The sequence below is a fragment of the Leptonychotes weddellii genome, unplaced genomic scaffold, assembly GCF_054177405.1.
Source record: "Leptonychotes weddellii isolate Sample4059 unplaced genomic scaffold, ASM5417740v2 HiC_scaffold_641, whole genome shotgun sequence".
NCBI classification, from domain to species: domain Eukaryota; kingdom Metazoa; phylum Chordata; class Mammalia; order Carnivora; family Phocidae; genus Leptonychotes; species Leptonychotes weddellii.
Genome location: NW_028032977.1, coordinates 9855 through 15280, shown reverse-complemented (window position 1 = coordinate 15280; position 5426 = coordinate 9855). Strand labels below are relative to the sequence as shown.

Here is a 5426-nt window from a genome sequence, read left to right as displayed (position 1 = left end):
ACAGGACATTTCCATCATTACAGAAAATTCTATTGGACAGAGCTGCTCCCATACATTCCAAAGCCTCCACATCCCCTGCCCCAGTACAGGGATCAAAGGGAGCTCTAATTTCTCGGTTCCCCCTCTCTCCACATTCTGAAAGATTTAGATTTTTTTTTAAATCCCCTATTACAATCCAGCCTAAGTCAAAGTGGAGACTCTGACAATTTTATTACTACCTTATCAAGTCACTTCATGATTTTTAAGAAATTATTATTCTAAAAACCCATTTATCCAGACCAGAATTGGTAGCTGTATGAAGTCTATTAATTTAATAGAAACTGACTTCCAGCACATGGTTCCTGGCTTCCTTGCCCCCTAATGTGCTCTGTACCCAGCAGCACTCACAGTATACATCCTTTCCAAGAAAGTTTCCTTCCATCAGCCACATTCACAGACCCATTTAAAATCATGTTAAGGCATTTGCTTTATGTTTTCACAGTCACAGGAAATTACCTCTTTCACTTGAGTTTCATTTTTTCCCTTCCATTTTTTTTAAAAAAGGCTGTCTCCCATGGCAATAAGGCATTTGTGCTCTCTGCAGTTGGATGATTGGAGAAGAAACACTGACAGGCATATTGCTATATCAGTAATGCACTGCCCTTCACAGACAAAAGGCACAGCTACTGACCCACCTCTAGTAAAGCACAAGCCTTGAACTGGGTCCCCAGTGGTGAGAATGGGTTTGCCTTAACCCATCTGATAATGATCATTTGTGTAATAGCTATCTAGAGTTTAGGTGCCAACTGTGGCCAGAATAGGGCTCAATCTGTGGTAAGGGCCAGGACTCAGCTTTAACTACAGTCAGGAAATGATATTGTGGCTAGAATCAAGGCTCAACTTATATCTGATGCTGATGGTCAGAAAATACATGAGAATTAGGGATTAGTAGTCATGGGTTTTAATTCTCTGACCTAGCAAGGTACAGATAATAATAGTTTTTGGCAGAAATCTACAACTTTCTCTACTCCAAGGATAGTACATTTTTGAGGTGTGTGTGCTGTCAATCTCCCATCACATACCCACAGAGCAGACATCACTAATGGGTCATGGCCTTCTTTCCTGCTGTGTTCAGATGAGGCCTCAAACAACTTCACCTTGCAGTGCCCTATGCAGCCATTACTATCCAATCAGAATTGGCCGCAAATATAAAACCTATTTATCATCTTTGCTCCAGAGAAGTCCATGAACCAAGCAGCAAATTACTCCTGCAAAGAAGACCATTATGATTCTGACCATTTTTTAAGGTGAGAAGAAGGTATGGAACAACTTAAGGGTAAGACCTGAGGCAAATCAAAGTATCAGGCACTCCCCTGATTCAAAGGTGAAGAGTTGGCACAGTCTGAGGAGGGATGGGTAAAAGGCAGGAAAGTGTTATTCCCAGACCAACTGCCCTAGTCCTAACTTTACATACTGTCGGAAGTAACATGGTTTTGTACCAATTGGATATATTTGCACCATTTTCTACCTTTTGCTATATGAGTCACTGAATAGTTTCAGCTCCTTGTTTCTATGAGCAGCCACTGAGGCACCCCCAAAAATAAGATCCAAAAGATTCAACTCATTTTGCCTCTAGAAATGACTTTGACCAACTCAGAGACTGAATCTAGAGTAGCACCATTCTTTTCTGGGCACGCCTTTCAGTCACTGGAAAGCATCTTCCTGAGTTACCTCTTTTCAATTTCAGGACTACACATATGTAATAGATTTACTGTCTTTCCAGAGACTTGGTCCACGATTCCACTGGAAGCTTTAGTTCATCATGCCTGAGAACAAATGGCTGCTATAGTTTTAAGTTCTCAAACTTTCTCCAACCACAATTCCAAAGAATCTCAGTGATGGAAGAACCCTTAAAATTCATCTTGTCTAGCCACCTGTCTATTACTTGAATCTCCTTTCCAGCATCCTCAACAAGCTGTCATTAGGTGATTCTTGGACCATTCCAGAGCCAGAGCCAAACTAACAACCTTTCCCAAGGCATTCATTCCACCAACATCTTTCACTGTACCTTTCCCTATCAGCAGAGTTCCCACTTCTGTATATTTCTTCCTTATACTGTGCCCAAAATCTCTCTCCTGATTTCTTCTACCAATTGACCCTGCTTCTGCCTCATGATACCTTACAAAAAATGGAATCTGTTTTTTACTTCTGTATGACGGTCTTTCAGATGTCTGAGGACAGTTATCATGACCATCACTGTGCCTTCTCTTCTCCAAGCTAATCAGGCCCTATTCCTATGACTGGTAGCCATCAAGTCTTTTCACCATCCTAGTCATCCTTTTTTATTATTATTATTTTTATTTTTACTAATAAGCCAAGAGCTTTATGATGTAGCAGGCACTTTACAATGAATCCAAGAGAGCCCGTCTTCTCTGGGAAGACAGGATGTCTGTACAAACCCTCGAAGTTTTACTTCAAAAAAACAAGCTCTCCCTTTTACCACAGCCTTTGGATCTGTACCTGCCCAAATTGCCCTCCCCCATTTGATATAGGCAGAGCACACAGGTATACCGACAGAGCTGGCCAGCCATTCCAATAAAGAGTTACCACATCAGTTCTGTGTTACTCATGGACAAAGGCATAGACTACCAGATCCTGCAAAGGATTTAGGAAACAGATGAGTTCTCCCTCCACCTTGAAAATAAAATACACTTTAGCAGATGCATGTCCTGAAATAGTTTAGTTGGGAATTCCTAGGAAGACGGTCCATTGTCAAGCCCTTCTTTATCAGCCTGTACGTCCAAAATTCTTCTCAAGGTAACATGAATCCTTTTACTTTTTTAAAACAGTCTTTCTTCCTGTAAGAACTCTTATAATGGAGCCTAGCCCTCCTACTGCTAATGCCTTTTCATGCCACTGGATTAACACTGCGCTGCTGTTTTCTGTGGGCTTCTCAAACCCTTTATAAATGTACTTCATTAGCAAGTAAATGTCATTTCTGTCCAGTGACTGCACAGCCTGCTCAACTGCACTGCTCTTAAAGTTTGTAAGCACTTTCAGCACCACGTGCTAGGCTCGTTCCTTCATGGCTTGATTCTTGGTGTTGACAGGAGAGTTCCATAAGGCTGCATGGAATGCCTGAAGCATGTCCCCTTGCTACAGAAAGCCATCCACCTCGCTAGGGTCCGGGCCTGGCTTGGCTGCTGCCGCTGCCACCTCCTCCTGCTCGTCCACAAATTTGTTCTCATCAAACTCGTTGATGTCCACCAGATGGAAGCACAAGGACAGCGTGCTCTGGGCCATGGCGGGGACTCGGCGCCCACTCAGCCGGCTCTGCTCCAGGTCCGACCTCTGCTCTACCCCACTCGACACTGGCTCAGGCTTGGGCCTAGTCATCCTTTTTTAAGCATGCTTCGGCTTATCAATCTCCTCAAGTCTCAGAACTGGATGCCTTTAAGTTTGGCTTGATCATAGCTGTTAAGTCAAAGCTGTTATTTTTCTTTCTCTAGCTATTATACTTCTATCCATGTAGTTTTTAAACTTATACTCCTTTCCTTTGGAAATCATCTCACACTCTTGACTCAGAGAGCTTCCTAATCACTTTTTTCCTCCTTCCCAACAGTTCATCCAATCTATCAAGTCTTCTTTTAAAATACTTCTTGGGTCTCTCCCTTTCTTCCATTCCAATAACTCCCAACTATAATTTGGGCCTAATCACCTCTTCCCTGAATTACTACAGTGGTCTCCTAACTGGTCCTCCTCTCTCTATTCTTTCTCCTATTCCTATTCAGCCTCTGGCCTATTGCCACTTCCTAATGCATAATTTTGATGGTAGTTTAGTATAATCATTCAGGGCTTAGACTTTGGAGCTAGACTATTGGGTTCAAATCTCAGCTCTACTGTTTATGAGCTCTGTGAGCTCGGGGAATTCACTTAACCTAAAAGAGCATTATTGCATTCATCTTTCAAATATGGCTAATAATGGTATCTATCTCCCAGAGTGGAGTAAATGAGATATCACATACAAGTTAGCCTCAGGCTTGGCGCATAGTAAACATGCAATATGTGTGAACTATTATTATTATATCTGCTGTTATCACCCTGCTGATAAAAAATCCCCAGTGTTTTCCACTGCCTATCAAAAAAAATTAAATATCTTTTACAGAACATCTGAAGCTATAATGCCAAACTACTATAAACCAGCTTGATTACTTTGAACAAGTTACCTGTTTCTCCACCTATAAAATGAGGGGGACAGATTAAATTATCTCAAATGACCCTTCAAGACCAGACATTCTATAATTCAACCTTTCTAGTCATTTTTCCTTTCATATCCAATTGTACTAATCATAGTTCTCAAAAAAAAAAAAAAAAAACCTGTCCTTTCCAGCATCCATGTCTTTGCTTATGCCATTTCCTCCAATGGAAATGCCACCCCCCATTTGTCCTTCAAGATGTTGTTCAAATGGTATGCCCTCCATGAATCCTTCAATCAGAAGAGATCAGTCTCTTCTCTGAAGTCCAAGAACTATGAGTTTCCTTGGCTCTGTGATACTGTTCACATTCTACCTATGGACATATGTCTTATACCCCCCACCAGACTATAATACAGGTACTGTATCCTTTTCAGCTATGTATTCAGCTCATTGTGTTCAGGCATTGTGTTCAATGCCTCTTACATTGTAGGATATTACAATGCTTATTGAATACTTGAAGAATGAAGCTTTGCTTATATGTGACACAGAGTTTTCATCACTTGATAGTGTATTTATCTTCAACCAATTCATGTTTCTTTGACATATATTTTAAAGAATATTCAGGAACACAAAAAACAAATAATCCAATTTAAAATGGGCAGAGGACCTGAATAGACATTTTTCCAAAGAAGACATACAAATGACTGACAGACACATGAAAAGATACTCAACATCACTCATCATCAGGGAAATGCAAATCAAAACCATAATAAGATATTGCCTGACACATATCAGAATGGCTAAAATAAAAAAGACAAGAAATAACAAGTGTTGGCAAGGATATGGAGAAAGGAACCCTTGTACCCTGTTGGTGGGAATGTAAATTGGTATGGCCACTGTGGAAAACAGTATGGGAGTTCTTCAAAAAATTAAAAATAGAAATACCATATATCAAAAACTAATGATGTAATGTATGGTGATTAACATAATAAAAAAATAGAAATACCATATGATCCAATAATTCCACTACTGGGTATTTACTCAAAGAAAACAAAAACACTAATTCAAAGAGATATATGCACCCCTGTGTTTACTGCATCATTATTTACAGTAGCCAAGATATGGAAGTGACCCAAATGTCCATCAGTAGTTGAATGGATAAAGAAGATGTGCTATGTATATACAATGGAATATACTCAGCCATTAAAAAAGGATCAGATTTCTGCCATATGTGACAACACGGATGGATGT

At 40.2% G+C, this 5426-nt stretch overlaps 1 pseudogene; it reads right to left on the bottom strand.

Annotated features, from left to right (window-relative positions):
• Positions 1-1294: 1294 nt before the first annotated feature.
• LOC145719693 (actin-related protein 2/3 complex subunit 5-like protein pseudogene) lies at positions 1295-4325 on the bottom strand (annotated as a pseudogene).
• Positions 4326-5426: the final 1101 nt, after the last annotated feature.